At 38.5% G+C, this 17775-nt stretch overlaps 1 protein-coding gene across 3 annotated transcripts in view; it reads left to right on the top strand.

The window, feature by feature from the left end:
* The window catches only part of LOC127634067 (catenin delta-2-like), a 415686-nt gene that overhangs the window by 120349 nt on the left and 277562 nt on the right, over positions 1-17775 (top strand). The window lies entirely within an intron of this gene.

The following is a 17775-nucleotide window of genomic DNA, read 5'->3' on the forward strand; positions in this document are numbered from 1 at the left end:
TGAGCTCATCTATTGGGGCCTTCAGTTTCTGATGCTCCATAGTAGTCTCTACTGAGATAGATCTAACCAAATTAGAGTTCTCTGTGTCATCATTATCAGCCGTAATGTGTAACTAGACAAATAACTATTTTTGGATTTTGTTAGGTGGTAGGTTTATAAAATATAATAAAGACCTTGTTTTAGTTGTGAAGTGAGTCACACCCATTTTATTTTGATTGCATCAGGTCTTTTTTATAATGGATCTTCATGGCAAATGTAATTTTTTTGGCATGTTGTTATATGAAGGTAAATTCCAAGCTAGTGTTTATCTATTCTTATGCATTAAATCTGATATTAGATCTGAAATAAAAATTTACTCCTGAGAAAATCAGAAATATATACACACACACTACCAGTCAAAAGTTTTAGAACATCCCCATTTTTCCAGTTTTTATTGAAATTGAAGAAGATTAATGTCTCAATGTACTCTGAAATTAAAGCATAGAACAAATAAACATTTGGATACAAAAAAGAAATCATGGAATCGTTATGTTTAACAAAATGTAATCAACATTTTTGACTCATCAAACCTTTTGCAGATATAACAGCCAAACTCACTTTCTTTCTACAACGGAAATCAAATATTGTTCTGAAAGTTCTTCCCAACACTGTTGCAGAAGTTCCCACAAATGTGTTGCACTTGTGTAGGTTGCTTTGCTTTCACCCGTCTGTCTAGTTTATCCCAAACCAGCTTGATGGGTTTATGTCTAGAGACTGTGCTGGCCATTCCATGATTTGAAGCCTACCATCTTATTCTGACATAGCCTGGAGGTAGGTTTTCTGTCATTATCTTGCTGTATGATGAACCCCTGACCAACTAGGCATATCCCAGAGGGTATTGCATGGCGCTGCAAAATGCTCTTGTAGCAGTTTTGGTTCAGGGTGCCACTCACTCTGTCTAAGTCCAGCTCTATATCCAGCAAAAGAGCCCCAGACAACACGCTTTCTCTTCAGTGTTTGACAGTTGGTGTCACACACCAAGGAACCATCCTTTCAACCACTTGATGGCACACAAAAACCCTGTGTGATGAACCGAAGATTTAAAATTTAGATTCATCTGTCCACAAGACCTTCTACCAGTCTTCAGTAGTCCACTGGCAGTGCTTCATGGCCCATGCAAGCCTATTTTACTTATTTTTCAATCTTAGCAATGGCTTTCTTACTGCCACTCGACCTGTCAAACCAGCAGTTCGAAGTCTTCTCTTCACAGTTGAAACTGAGACTTGCTTACTTTGACCAGTGTTAAGCTGTGCTTGAAGCTGTTGTCCTGTGAGCTGCCTATCATGCAAACTGTCGACTCTCAGAAACTTGTCTTCTGATTCTGTAGTGGCTTTGGGTCTACCAGACCTCTTTCCGTCAGAGTTTCCTCCAGTTTCCAAGTGCCCTTTGATGGTGTAGGAAACTGTACTCACTGACACCTTGGCATTCTTTGCAATTTCTCTAAAGGAAAGACCTACACTTTTAAGGGTTGTAATGGTCTGTTTGTCTTCCATTGTTAATTGCATTTTTCTTGCCATTATGAGAGCAATATGTTAATAACCTTTATTTTACCAGGAAAGAAGACTCACTGAGATTAAAATCTCTTTTTCGGGAGTGTCCTGGCCAAGATAAGCAGCTTAATTTACATTTTACATCAAAGTTACAACACACAAACATAATCAGATCTCATTACGTAAAAAAAAAAAAAAAATGCATCTGGTTAAAAACATTTACACACACTTAATTTACTCAGATGATTATCTAATAAATAGTTAACTACTGACTACAAGATACTACATCTTTTAACTTCATCTCAGTCTGGAGAAGATTCCAATCCGATGCTACGGCATGTTTAAAAGAGGTTTTACCCATCTTAGTTCTGGCAAAAGGCACACACAAATTGTAGGTCGATTTAGAACGTAATGAGTAATTACCAGGAGACTTCTGTTTAATAAGACAACAAAGATAAGGGGGTAAATAACCCAATATAGCTTTGTAAATCAATTGGTACCAGTGCTTTTTCCTTCTAATACTCAGCGACGACCAGCCAACCATTTTATATAGGTCACAATGGTGTGTCGAAAATCTGCAGTCAGTTATAAATCTCAAAGCACCATGGTACAGAGCATCCAGAGAGACAAGAAGGTAAGAGGGGGCGTGCTGATGTACTACATCCCCATAATCAAAAACTGGTAAGAAGGTAGCAGACACTAGTTTCTTTCTCACGTTAAATGAGAAACATGATTTGTTTCTAAAATAGAATCCTAATTTTTTCTTAAGTTTTTGCCTCAGATATTTAATATGTGACCAAAACATAGTGTGTTATCGATAATGATACCAAGGTATTTGTACTCCAATACTGATGTAATCAGATTACCCTGAAAAGTCAAAAAGAGATTGAATTCTCAGTAGAGATTTTGGAATTCGAAAATAACATACATTTAGTTTTTTTCTCATTTAAGACCAGCTTTAATGCACAAAACCTATTTTGTATCATATCGAAAGCAGACTGTAAGAAAGCCACAGATTGTTGCTTAGATGAATCTGAACAATATATAATTGTATCGTCTGCATAAAAGTGAAACCTTGTATTTTCAATATTAAAATCCAAACAATTTATATATATGCTAAATAATAACGGGCCAAGCACAGATCCTTGAGGGACTCCCTTAACGACCTCCAATGGATCTGACTGAAAACCTTCCACCTGAACACATTGGGTTCTTCCCTTTAAATAAGAACTAAACCATGAAATAACAGTTTCCAATAGTCCTACTGATCGAAGTCTTTTTAGTAACACATCATAATCCACAGTGTCAAAGGCCTTTGATAAGTCGATAAAAAGACATGCACAATGTTTCTTATCATCTAAGGACTCCACTATATCATTTAAGACTTTTAAAACAGCTGTACACGTACTGTGGCCTTTACGAAATCCGGATTGATTAATAGACAAAATATTATGAGTGTTTTAAATACTGTGTCAATTGCTCACTTACTAATTTTTCCAACATTTTCGAGATGATACAAAGTTTGGATATAGGTCTATAATTGTCCATTAAAGAAGGATCACCTCCCTTTAACAGAGGAACAACGAATGCTGACTTCCAGATCAGTGGGATTTTGTTTGTTAATAAAGAAAGGTTAAACAAATACGTCAGTGAGGGAGAAATAAGATCAGCCGCTAGTTTTAAAAACAATGGGGCAATATGATCAGGACCTGGCGATTTATTCACATCTAGTTCTTTTAAAGCAGAACAGACATCGGAGCAAATAATTTGTTTAAAAGCAAATTCACTTTGCCATAGATTACGCTCTGCTTCAAGTAAATCTATGTTTGAATTTATATAATTATTTGTTTCAAATAAAGATACCGATGCAATAAAATTTTTATTAAAACTATTAAGCATTTGATTTTTATCTACGATTTTAATGGAGTCTTTAATTATACTAGAAGGAAGGTTTGTAGTTTTACTACCAGTTAAGTACTTAATATTCCTCCAAAACTTCCCAGAATTAGTTACATTTTTTGTGGTTTTATCAAGGAAATAATCTGATTTAGCTTTTCTGGTCGCCACCGTGCATTTATTTCGAAGTTGCCTAAAATGCAGCCTATCAGAGCTTAGATTTGTTTGTCTGGCCTTAGCCCATGCGACATCCCGCTCTTGAATGAGATCACGTAAGGCAATCGAAAACCACGGATTATCACGATTTTTAACTCAAAATTTTTTCATGGGCGCATGCTTATTGACAATTAACATAAAATGATCATAAAAATACTCCCATGCACAATCAACATCCGGAATTAAAACAATTTTATCCCAATCAATTTGAGCAAGATCGTATAAGAATGCTTGTTCATAAAAATATTTCATAAAACGCCTCGTAATAATTTTTGGTTTTTGCTGAGGTAATTTCATATTTCTAACAACTGCCACGACACAGTGATCACTGATATCGTTAGCAAATACAGAAACTGACGAGTATTTATATGGAACATTAGTTATGACAAGATCTATTAAAGTTGATTTTTCCATAGATTTCATGTTAGGCCTAGTTGGTGAATCTACTAATTGAAAGAGATTTAGATCATCGCAAAGTACTTTAAAATGATCGGATATTGTATGCATCCAATCCAAATTAAAATCACCTAATAAGATCAGTTCTTTATAATTCAAAAGAGCTAACGAGTCCATTACTGAATGTATAGGCCCAGTTGCCGATGGAGGTCTATAACAACCAGCTATGGTTAGCTGCAAGTTCCTAGACACAGATACATTTAGAGCTAATAATTCATACTGTTTAGCTATGGAAATTGAAAATAGCAATGTTTTCTCGAAATGTTCTTCCCCCCCCCCCCCCCTTTTTGGTCTATCAGCTCTAAAAACCTTATATCCAGAAATGCTAATATCTTTGTCTGAGATAAATTTATTTAGCCAAGATTCAGATATAACTATAATATCCGCATTTGTATTCTTAGCCCAAATATATACCCTATCCAATTTTGGCAGCAGACTACGAATATTTAGATGTATAAAACCCAGTCCTGACCTTGATTTCAGATCAGTTGGAGTACTGAAATTTGTAGCAACATGAGGACCTGGGTTTGATAATACATTCCCAGACATTAATAACAATAAAATTATTAAACACCTTCGTTTAACTGGATTATTCTCTCTGTTTCTAGAAATCGGCAAACCATTGTAAATATTACAATAGTTCTCTTCCCTGGTTATAGTGCATCTTGCAGGATCAAAGTGCTTGAGATTTACGGGATACAACAACCAATGATATTTTTCAAAAAACACAATGTTAGTAGACAGTCCATAGAATGTCCAATTTTTTAAATTTACAGATGAAGAGTTAAACAATGGTAAAGCGCTAGAACCATGCCCATGGCCACTGATGTTAGCTTGGTACGGTGTCCAACAAAAAGAGCTCAAAAAGAGCACACATCCAACGGTTAATAACCACATTTTGGCCGAATAATCGATAGCCACAGAGTCCATATAAATCAGTTTAACAAGTCAAAGGACGTACCAAAAAACTCTCCTGCGAACTGCGAAGCTGTATTCCCACGCTGTCAGGCCCTGTTTCCCACGCTGTCAGGCCCGTGAGCAAGGCTCACAAACTCCTCAACAAAGCAACAGCAAACAAGTCTTTGCTAGAAGACTCGAGTCCAAGGTTACAAGAACGTCGAAAAGATGCTGTTCTCCTTCTCCTTCATCACACGCGGGCTGCTTTCCCTCGCTTCCCCTCGCTGCCAGGCCCGCAGAACCTGCGCTCAAACACTGGCTCACGACCCTGCACAATCTCAACGGCTTGAGCTAATTTGGCTCCTGATGTTTCAGCGTGCTATATATAATATACTACTTCCTGCAGAACAATACTGTCCAAATAATTCTTAAGAGGGTGTAGTAACACAGTATGTTCCAACACTGTGGGTTTGTAAGTAATCAAAAAAAGTTGGGACACCTGTAGGTATTGTTAGCATAAATTTTCAAGGCTTAATTTACTTCCATTGCTGCAGAACATCTGTAAGTTGTTAACCCATTATTTCTTCCCTGAAAAAAGGCCTTTTTGTATTACTCTGAATTGTTTTATTTTTTTCAGTTTTTGGTAACCTAAACTTTTTTTTTTTTCTAACCTAGTTTTGTACCATTTTAGGTTATTCACTGGACTTGAACTGCTTAAATTTCGGAAAATCGAGGTGTTCTAAAACTTTGGACTGGTTGTGTGTGTGTGTGTGTGTGTATAGAGTGTGTGTGTGTGTATGTATATATATATATATATATATATATATATATATATATATATATACATATACACAGTATCTCACAAAAGTGAGTACACCCCTCACATTTTTGTAAATATTTCATTATATCTTTTCATGTGACAACACTGAAGAAATGACACTTTGCTACAATGTAAAGTAGTGAGTGTGCAGCTTGTATAACTGTGTAAATTTGCTGTCCCCTCAAAATAACTCAACACACAGCCATTAATGTCTAAACAAAAGTGAGTACACCCCTAAGTGAAAATGTCCAAATTCGGCCCAATTAGCCATTTTCCCTCCCCGGTGTCATGTGACTCGTTAGTGTTACAAGGTCTCAGGTGTGAATGGGGAGCAGGTATGTTAAATTTGGTGTCATCGCTCTCACACTCCCTCATACTGGTCACTGGAAGTTCAACATGGCACCTCATGGCAAAGAAGTCTTAGGACATGTAAAAAATAATTGTTGGTACATAAAGATGGCATAGGCCCTGACACTGAGCTGCAGCATGGAGGCCAAGACCATTCAGCGGTTTAACAGCACAGGTTCCAATCAGAACATGCCTCACCATGGTCGACCAAAGAAGTTGAGTGCACGTGCCACGCACGTCATATCCAGAGGTTGTCTTTGGGAAATAGACGTATTGCATTGCTGCAGAGGTTGAAGGGGTGGGGGTCAGCCTGTCAGTGCTCAGACCATATCATTCATCTTTACTGTTATGATTCTTAGGTTCAGTGATTGGTTATTCAGCTCGTTAATCATTAGTTAACGTGATGACCCCCCCCCCCTCAAGGAACCAATCCGGAATCGCCTTCTCTGTATAAAACCTGGAAGTGACAAGAGGAAAGAGGCTTGTTTATCTCCGTTTGTCTTCGGACTTGTGTAGCTACCTGATTGATGTATTATTGAGACAATCGTTTTGTTGTTAAAGCTGTATTTCGTAATGGTTTATTTTTCCTTTCCAAGCTTGTTACTTGGTTTATCTGTTGTGACATTGAAAACTAACTTCCCAGACTTTGAGAGGAGGAATAGGGTAGCATGTCACGTGATCTACACTACACTACGTAGTATTTCAGTTTGTCTAAACATACCAGGTAAGGAGCGGGTGCTACCTTCTGTATTTATGATGTTTGTTTAGTTAGTGTAGTTTAGGTATCGTTTTCATATTTTTATTTTCTTCATTAGCTTAAGACTTAAAAAGATGTAATATAGAAGTTTTGTTTTGTTGATTTTTTTTTTGCTTTAGCCCCGCTCATTGTCCTTCACTCCTTTGTCTGGTTTGTCTTTGTCTTACCATGTGTACATATTCTGTAACTAGTTATTTGTTGTTTCACTATTGTGCTGTAATTACGATATGGTGTATTGCTATGATTTGTTACAAAAATAATTATATTTGGCAGTAACCCATATCTGTCTCTGCCTGATTCATTCCATCACACAAGTTTCCGGTAACTGAACCAGTTTTCTTTTCATTTAATTATCTTAATTTAGTTAAACTTTTCACATATGTTACATGCTCTTAATTCTCTAGAAAGCTAAAAGAAGAACGTAACAATATATATGTGTATGTGTATGTATATATATATATATATATCAGTATACTGCTAATTACTGGATGCATTTTGGCACCATTCTGAGTAAACCCCAGAGGTTGTTGTGTGTGAAAATAACAGGAGATCAGCAGTTACAGAAATACTTAAACCAGCCCGTCTGGCACCAATAACAATGCCACGGCCAGAATCCTGAGATCAAATTTTTTGGTTGATGTGAACATTAACTGAAGCTTCTGACCCATATATGAAGGATTTTATGCATTGCACTGCTGCAAATGTGTTCATTAGGTTTAATATCTATTCCATTGAAATTAAGACTTATTTTATGAATAGGGATATCAGGCTTCAGCACATTATGCATTTAAAGCTGTAAGCTGGAGGCAATGCCAGTGCTGGATTTGTTTCATACGTCTTGGTGGTTTTGCTTAATGTTCTATATATCATATCTTAATTCTACAGCCATTCTGACAAGAGCTTGTTTAATGAATATGAAAGAATGCCTGTGGAGTTTCAGATTTAGTTTGTGTAGAAGTGGTTTGATCCTGGCTTGAAGGTTTTTCTCATTGTGTAAACAGAATCACAGCACAACCTTTCACCTCATGGTTTTCATCACATTGTAAAAGAACTGACAATGATTTTGGTGTTGAATAATGGTGTGTAAACATCAAGGTTTTATAAAGGTTTTTTTTCTTTTTTTTTTTTTCTTTTACAGGTCAGTAGACAGACAAGTAAAGTTGGGATGAGAAAGGGGGTAATGGGATTGGGAAATGATCCAGGCCAGATTCGAACCAAGATCCCCATGGACCACTCCATGATGGGTTTTAATGGTGGTGCAAAAAATCATAGCATGATTATGTAGTTCTACCATTTTCAATCCTGGATGACTACGGAGGTGCGCACGCTGCTGAGGTCCCGAGACTCCGCCTTCAGAGCAGGCGATAAGGCAGCCCTAAGAACAGCTAGGGCCAAACTGTCACGGGCAATCAGAGAGGCAAAGCGCGCACACGCCCAGAGAATCCACAGTCACTTCCAGGACAGCGGTGACACACGGCGCATGTGGCAGGGCATCCAGGCCATCACCAACTACAGGACAACATCAGTTGCCTGTGACAAAGATGCCTCCCTTCCAGATGCACTGAACGACTTCTACGCTCGATTTGAAGTGCAGAACGACGTGATAGCGAGGAAGTCCACCCCTCCTCCCAACGACCAGGTGCTCTGTCTTACCACGGCAGATGTGAGGAAAACTCTACGTAGAGTCAACCCACGGAAGGCTGCTGGACCAGACAACATTCCTGGCAGAGTGCTCAGAGGATGTGCAGACCAGCTAGCAGATGTTCTTACCGACATCTTCAACATCTCTCTGAGCAGCGCCGTTGTTCCAACGTGCTTCAAGGCCACCACCATCATCCCCATGCCAAAGAAGTCTTCAGTGTCCTGCCTCAACGACTACCGTCCCGTCGCGACTTACACCCATCATCATGAAGTGCTTCGAGAGGCTCGTCATGAGGCAGATTAAGACCCAGCTGCCCCCTCACTAGACCCACTGCAGTTTGCGTATCATTGAAACCGTTCAATGGACGATGCCATCACCACAACCCTCCATCTGGCCCTCACCCACCTAGACAATAAGGACTCATACGTTCGAATGCTGTTCATAGATTTCAGCTCAGCATTCAACACAATCATTCCCCAGCACCTGATTGGAAAGCTGAACCTGCTGGGCCTGGACACCTCCCTCTGCAACTGGATCCTGGACTTCCTGACTGGGAGACCTCAGTCAGTCCGGATCGGGAACAGCATCTCCACCACCACCACACTGAGCACTGGGGCCCCCAGGGCTGTGTGCTCAGTCCACTGCTGTTCACTCTGCTGACTCACGACTGTGCAGCAATGCACAGCTCGAATCACATCATCAAGTTCGCCGATGACACGACCGTGGTGGGTCTCATCAGCAAGAACGAGGAGTCAGCATACAGAGAGGAGGTGCAGCGGCTGACGAACTGGTGTAGAGCCAACAACCTGTCCCTGAATGTCGACAAAACAAAAGAGATGGTTGTTGACTTTAGGAGAGCACAAGGTGAACACACTCCGCTGAACATCGACGGCTCCTCTGTGGAGATCAGTCAAGAGCACCAAATTCCTTGGTGTTCACCTGGCGGAGAACCTCACCTGGTCCCTCAACACCAGCTCTATCACCAAGAAAGCCCAGCAGCGTCTCTACTTTCTTCGAAGGCTGAGGAAAGCACATCTCCCAACCCCCATCCTCACTACATTCTATAGAGGGACTATTGAGAGCATCCTGAGCAGCTGCATCACTGCCTGGTTTGGGACTTGCACCGCTTCGGACCGCAAAGCCCTGCAGAGGATAGTGAGGACAGCTGAGAAGATCATTGGGGTCTCTCTTCCCTCCATCAAAGACATTTACAAAAAACACTGTATCTGCAAAGCAACCAGCATTGTGGACGACCCCACACACCCCTCACACAAACTCTTCACCCTCCTCCCGTCTGGCAAGAGGTACCGAAGCATTCGGGCCCTCACGGCCAGACTGTGTAACAGCTTCTTCCCCCAAGCCATCAGACTCCTCAATACTCAGAGACTGGTTTGACACACACGTGTCCTGAGTTGCACTTTAATTACTGTCACTTTATAACTGTCTACTACCTCAATAACTGCTATGTGCATAGAACATTATGTCATAGTATGTTATGTTTACATTTTTAGAAACTGTCATCATTTTGCACTACTGAGTACTGGTCGGCGCTGCACTGTGTCTATTGTCCTGTTCATTGTCAGTAATTTGTTGTACTGTCCTGTACTTTTTGCACATGTTTGCACGTGCACTTTATATAGGTAGTTTATATAGGTATTTTATTTCGTTGTGTAGTCTCATGTCGTCGTATGTTGGTCCTTTGTTGTTTTTATGTAGCACCATGGTCCTGGAGGAACGTTGTCTCGTTTTGCTGTGTACTGTACTAACTGTATATGGTTGAAACGACAATAAAAACCACTTGACTTGACTTGACTTGACTTGGAATCACACATTTCCCTAGGCTCACCTTAATGTGTGAAGGTGCTGAGATAATCATTATATCTTTGCTTTCCTTTCAAAAGCAGTGGTTAAATTCTTATGACAACAGCAGGCATCCAATTGCCCATCAAGACCCACATCATACAACTGAAACTGATGTTTGCTTCCAAGATGCCTTTTACAATGTGCATGCCGAATGAAAGAGCCACTTTACCTCCATCTATCTTTCCTTCACATAAGTTGTCAAGGACTGACTTTTTGAACCCTTCTCTTTCAAAACCCAGCCATGCACATCATATGTCTCCTTCCAAATATATCCATCAATTCCAGAGCGCAATTTCAAAACCTGCCACTATCTCCACCCTTAAGAGAGCACTTGCTGTGCAATTCTTTACATTTGCACATATTCAGCGCACCACAAGACTAAAGGTATTGGAAATAAAGGATTTCTCTCCTGTGACAGTTTTATTGTTTTCTCTGCCGTTTCAGCTGACCTTTTAAATTTTTACTGAATGTGAAGAGCAACGCGGCTTATGTCTCAAAACAGAGACCGAGAACTTGCATTTCAAAGGCTTCAATCCATCAAATCAAATGTCTCTTTGGATCAATGAATTTACATTTGCCATGGAACCAAATCATGGGTGAACTAGGTCAGCCAGCCAAAGAGTGAGAGGACTACACAAAAGTTACTCATGTGGTTAGTTCTTAATAAGAGGCACAACTATGAGTTGGCATTTAGTCATTGACATTTCAAGGTGGTATTTTGTTGTGCCAGTAGTCTAGCCTCGAAGGAGCATGAACTCCTGAACTTTTTTTTTTTGTTGGTAACTTCAAAGGGGATGTTTAGATGTGACTTTGGGAACATGCTGCTATTTTTGCCACAGTGGGTGTATGGGACCTAGGAGGTACACAGATAACAAATATGTAACTTATTAGTAGAGGCTGACCAATGTCAAGAGAGAGAGAGAAGAGTGACAGATGAAATACTGATACAAATAATATAGAAAATTAAAAACATAAATGAGAGCTAAACGAAATTACGATATCGTCACTTATTTGAAAACAGAAAATGTGCAAAATCCACAGTGTACTGTGTTGCTCTCGACAAATATTGTGAGGACAGATGTCATAACTATTTAGGTGGGCATCAAAAAACGATTGACTGAACGTTTTTATGCTTTGTAATTTCCAAGTCACAATAAAGGAAATTAATGAGTGAGATGCTGTTGTTTAGGGTTTCTCTGTATTAGAAACCTGCAATCATCTGTTGACATAATTTATGTTGATCCTGTCACATTGAACATAAACCCTTCAAATGATATTTCCTGAAGATACATTTCCTGAGTGAAACTAATCTATTGCTTAGTCTTAACACTGCCTGTAAAGGTGAAGTGAGTTTTTTTTGAGAGAGAGAGCAAAAAAGCTTTAAAAAGCACACAGTATGTTTGCTCCCCTGGCAAAGGCTGTTTGCCCAGTGTAGTTTATGTTTGTGTTTGGGTAAATTGGCTATTCTTAGTTTCACTGAAGAACAGACATGACAGACTGAGGCCATGTTTTGAACTGACTTAATCGGGCCATTCTTCACAGAATGCTGATGATGCCTGCCTCTCTCTTTCTCTTCTTCTCTCTTTCTTAGTTTTTTATTTTAGCACCCTCTCCCTCTCTTTTCCCCAACATCCTCCTATTTCACTCTCTTTCTCTTTATTTGTCCTGGTCCTTTGTCTCTCTCTCTATATATGTAAAGTGTACCTTATTCAAACATCACAGTCCTGAAATAAATACAGGGAGATAGAAAATACTTAAACTCTGTTCCTAAACCTAGTCTTGCTGCCTATTTCCTACATAGGCAGCATCTTAACTGAAGTGGAACCTCATAAGTAGCTTATTTGAAATTATCTACATAGGCAGCAACTCTGTGCATCATGCACTTTACATGACCTGCCTGGGAGACTCGACTCAGAATTGATTTTAATAGAGTTAGGCTGTAGCATGTCAAGTGAATGCCACTCTAAGCATTAAAATACAAACTCACAAATATTGGGGTAAATTATATGTTCTATTTTATTACTATTTTTGTTATTGAATTCATTATATTTGAAATTTTATATAATACAAAATGTCTTGCTTTGTTAAATGCTTTTGCTAAATGTCTTAAAATGCTGCCTCCATAGGCAATTTGCTAGAATTTGAAAAATTTTTGTGAAACCTCTAAATTTTATAGCTTATAAGGAACACTTCTTGGAATTTAATTAGCATTTTGGTCCCCAAATTATATTATTGTTAGTCTTGCGGTGAATATTCTCAAGTGTAATTTGACATAATACTTAAATCCCAATGAATTTTTAAAGCAATATTCAGAGTTTAATATATGTTATGCTCAATCGACAGCATTTGTGGCATAATATTGTAAAATATTTTGCTAAAAAATAGCAAAAATCTGGGTTACATTGAGGCAATTGCAATGGAAGTGAATGGGACCAATCTGTAAAGTCATTGTTTCAAAAGTATTGTCAAATATAAACAATATGCATGTTAATATAATTTGATTGTGATAAAATTACATGCTAAACTTTTATGAGGAAAGTCATATCTAATTTTACATCAACACTGTCATGACGATGTAATGCCGTAAACCCTTAAAACTTTACAGCTCTAATAATAGTTTTAACAGAAGAATTAATGAAAGTCCTTTTATAAAATAATATGCTTTATTTTTCTGCCCTTTAAACATTATCACCATAAATTTTTTGTGGGAATTAACTGTGGCAGGGTCGGAGAGCAGGGTCATGATTCCACACACATTAGCCAGAGAGGGATGGCATTGCGACAGAGAGAGAGTTACAGACAGCTGTCCGACACCCGCCCTCCGCCATGCCACATCAACATTATGCCACAAATTCCTTCGATTTGAGCTTAACTTGTATTGAACTCGGAATATTCTTTGCAAATTTCTGTTTACATGCTGTGATAATATAATGCTGTGCGTTGCATAATGCACCTGTTTATCATGCTTTGCCCATGGACCTGCTTTGGTGGCATGGAAACTCTTCAAATCTTATAGCATAGTATACCAACTAAAGATGCACCAAGAACCTTCAAGCAGTGAATGTGAGCTCAAATTACTGTAGGTTAACATACCATAAGCTAATTACAAAAGGCCCTTTTGCCGTGACGAAGGTGCTGTATAACCCTGGATGAGTTCCTGGTGCAGAGCTGTTACTTGCAGATTAGATGCTGACTTGACATGTAACAACGGCTACTGTAACCTTCATCAGAGTGGTTGTGAGCATGGTAATATCATGTAGCCTTCAGATATTTCTCAGTTGAGTAAACATCGCTTTATGTTTTCAAGTAATTATTGAAGTCATTAATCAACTGACTGTTAACAAAGAAACACATTACAAACAATAGAACGAAGATGCATTTATTAATTATACAGCGAGTATGTTAAGGTATATAAAAATAGTATCAAGGATTCAAATAAACATTCATAAAGTAAAGTAATACAAAGTAATTAAATGCAAAATAAAACTACTTAAATGATTGTAATAGTCTTCACTGCATGATTAGATATAATACATTAATACTGATTCGATAGAACGTTCCATTAAATTCCAACTGTTATCTTCATGTTTGGCATGCTAAGTAACACCTGGAACTTCCTTTGACCCCTCTGCCTTAACCGGTGTCCTGACATTACTCAAAGTGTGCTGCTTTGAAGTTGGCTGACAAGAGCAAAACACTCCTACTTTAATGAAGTTTTAACTGTGTATTTGACTGAACACCAGACTTTTCATCCTGGCCTGAAAGTGTCACCTGAGAGAGATGGAAGGGTTCGCTCAGGCATCAGATCACACAACCTATTGTTCAGGCTGTAGGGGATACATGCGGTTTCCCCCGTGGAGAATGGAACAGGATACTGTGTGCCTGAGCTGAATAGCTGAAACAAAACCATCTCTGCACCGTATCACGGTCTACAAAAAGGGTCCACACAAGAGCAATTTATTTCTGATGTCAAGTGCATTGTATCGTGGTATGCTTTTGTTGGAAGTTGTGTATGAATTCAGGATCTTCTCGTGTTTTAGTAATATCAGTGTTTCCTGCACCAGATCTACAGCCACACAGCAAAATATATTATCCTTTTTGGCTTAAAGTTGTAATTTGTAGTCTGAGTTGAATGTGACAAAAGAGGAAGACTGGGTGCCTTGAAATACTATTGTATATAGTCAATAAATAGTTTAGGCAACTTTCTTTTGCACTGTCCTTGCTGGTTGCACACAACAACAAATATACAGTGAGACCAGTGCTGTCCTATTCGTGAATCACTCACTCTTTTCATTCAAACAGATTCAACTTAATTAAAATACTAGATGATACCAAAACACAATTGGTTATTGTTTAGCATGTTGTGAGGTCCCTAATTGTAAGATTGAATTTTGTCCTGTTTGCCTCTATCTTCCATTTGTAATAGCCATGATTGCTGAATCATGGCTATTGTAAAATAATTTAAATAAAACTAAAGTGGGTACACACACTGTTTAACTATTCCCTTTTATTAATTTAGAAACCACAGCTGTGCTTTTTAAATTAATAAAAGGGTATAATTAAACAGTGTACAAATCCACATCAGTTTTATTTCAATGCTTTTTGCCTTGATCCAGCACCTGTTGTAGAAGTGTTGGATTTGCGTACATTCCCCCCCTCCCTCTTATTATAAAATAATACAATTATTAGACATTGGCCTATATGTTTTTTGAATGGCCAGTGTTGTAATCCAGAGAGCAGGGTGGCCGATAGGCCTATAAAATGCAGATATGTCACACAATTGAATATAAAATTAAATGACATATACATAAATAGGCTAAAAAATATATATTTTTATTTAGCAATATATTTACTGAAAATTCACACACAACTTGAAGATGCCCTAATGTGGTAGTGCAGATCCATTCGGAGCAGAAATCTACTGACCGCTTCCAGTTTACACAGCCCGGATCACCTGCTTGGACTGTCATGCAACATTTATGAGTCAGAGGGACACAGTTTTGATCCAGGCTATTAATACGCGCTTCAGAGGAAGATGTATGAGTGCTCGACAGGAAGAAAGCACTAGATTTGTGCAAGTTTTGTGAGTTTTGTGAATTAAATCTGTTTAAAAGAGATATATTTGCAGAAGGTAAATGCTAAAGTTTTTAATTGATATTAGCCTTTTTATCATTAGACAGACAGTTTACAGTTACAGGGAACTGTTGAGAAGAGAGAGAGAGAGACGGATAATGAAACACGTGAGGTTTGAGAATTAATTCTGTTTAAACTAACTGTCTGCATATTTGCAGACATTAAATAATAGAAGTATTATTGATATTTGCCTTTATATCATTAAACAATACAGTTAACACTTACATGGAACTTTAGAAGAGAGAGACAGAGAATGAAGCACCCGAGCACTTTAAACATATGAACAAGGGTCTGTTCAAACTGAATGTGTATTTGCGTCCGCTCGTGCTGTTTTTCAATTGTCTTTCATGTAAACATCTGCTAGATGGATGTCTTTTGACCACTGCATCAAGTTTAACTGTGTTTTTAGCATCTCACATGGGAGTGCTGCATTTTTAGATGCCGTGGCTAAAGAAATGCTTTAGCCAGTAGTTAAATGAATGCTACTCATACTCAAGAAAATAAATAAATGCTTATCTCAAAGTCACCAGAATTGAACGCTTTGGTGTTGGTATTATAGTATCACCTGTTGGATCTTTCCCGAATCTGCAGCTGGGTAGGCAAATGTTGTCCAAGTTGACTGCAAATAACCAACGCATATAGAAGATAAACATCAGCCACTGCCATCGGTGAATGACATCATATATTCCGATAGGCCGATGGCAGTCAACAAGGCGAATCTCGGCCGATACGATGTTTGGCCGATAAATCGGTGCATCCCTAGGAACACCAAAACAAACTGTGATTGGTTATTTTCAAGTCTTAGACAGCTCCTTCACATGCAAGTAGGTGATTCTTGGTGCCCTCGCAGCTTGAGGAACGAATCAGCCAAATGGGAAAATGTATCCCACGATGCTGATAATTTTAAAATACTCAATATCGTCCGATTTATCATGATCATGCAAAAAGACATACAGTTACAAGTGTGTCTTTTTGTGGTTTGACAGCTTGCATGAAACTTATTCAATGCTACACACAGACACATTTCATAATAAATGTTGCCGTTTCTAATTGTTCAGTATCAGACTTTTGTGTGTGTAGTGATCCACCACAATCTAGTTTGGACTGCAACCTCTCCTACTGGCAAATTTTATTTTCCCAAAGCTATTACATAATTGGAAATCACACAAATTAGGCTCCTAATTCAAATGTTGGCTAATGTTAGTATATCAATGCCTCAAAAATATTTTTTGACATCCCTAGTAAATAGAGTAAATAGACCATTTAAAATACTTCTGTTGGTGAAAACCAATGCAATCAGGTTGATTCAGAAATGTTTTACTTGAATGACTTTGTAATTCAGATGTTAACACAAGAATCTTATTTTATTTTTTATTTTATTTAGATTAACTGTAGTTTTTTACAGTATGTATCTATATGGCTACACCATGGCTTTATCATGTTCATCACCAATAAAGTGGTTTCAGGTTTCACCCTTTTGCAATAGAGGATCTCTGTACTTTAAACAGTGGAGTGACTGAATGTTTTCTCCTCCACTCTTTCCTGCCCATCTTCCCAGCCTCATCTATAAGGATGGAGAGATCACAAGGAAGAGTGAAGTTGATTAGAAGAGAAGTTGATTGCACAATTGGTATGCATGAGAACAGCTATACTAGCCTTGGTATCAATCAGCTTTTGATCACTGCCAGGCCGATTGAGGGAGCACTAACCACATTTCTAGCAACATCTCTCTCTCTGTCTCTCTCTCTCTCGTTGCTGCAGCTACTAAACCTCTGCTTTTATATTGTTTAGATTGGCTTAGTTAAAGGCAATACTGTGACTCACTCCGACTCTAAAACCACTCTCATTTACTTCGAGTGCATCCAGACAGTGAGGCCGAGATGATGAGTGGTGGGAGAGCGAGAGATGTGTGAAGCTGTCTGTGTGTGTCAAGATGTTTCCATGCTGCTGAAAAGCAGTGTTTAAGAATGTGTGTTGTGATGCTGAAAAGCGGTATACAACTATAAATTTTTACATATTTGTCAAGCCGGCCCCAACTTCCTCCTCCTCACAAACGGTTTCAAAGTAATTTAAAAGTATGTGCTGAAATAGTGTCCTTTCAATAAATAATGAATATCTGGGACTGCTGGAGAAAGAGATGGAGAAGTTTTGGCTGCTGAAATGGCCAGGCATCCTTCCCCTCTCCCGATATTAAATATAGCCTCTCCGGTCTCCATTG

Source organism: Xyrauchen texanus, chromosome 41 (genome assembly GCF_025860055.1).
Source record: "Xyrauchen texanus isolate HMW12.3.18 chromosome 41, RBS_HiC_50CHRs, whole genome shotgun sequence".
Lineage (NCBI taxonomy): Eukaryota > Metazoa > Chordata > Actinopteri > Cypriniformes > Catostomidae > Xyrauchen > Xyrauchen texanus.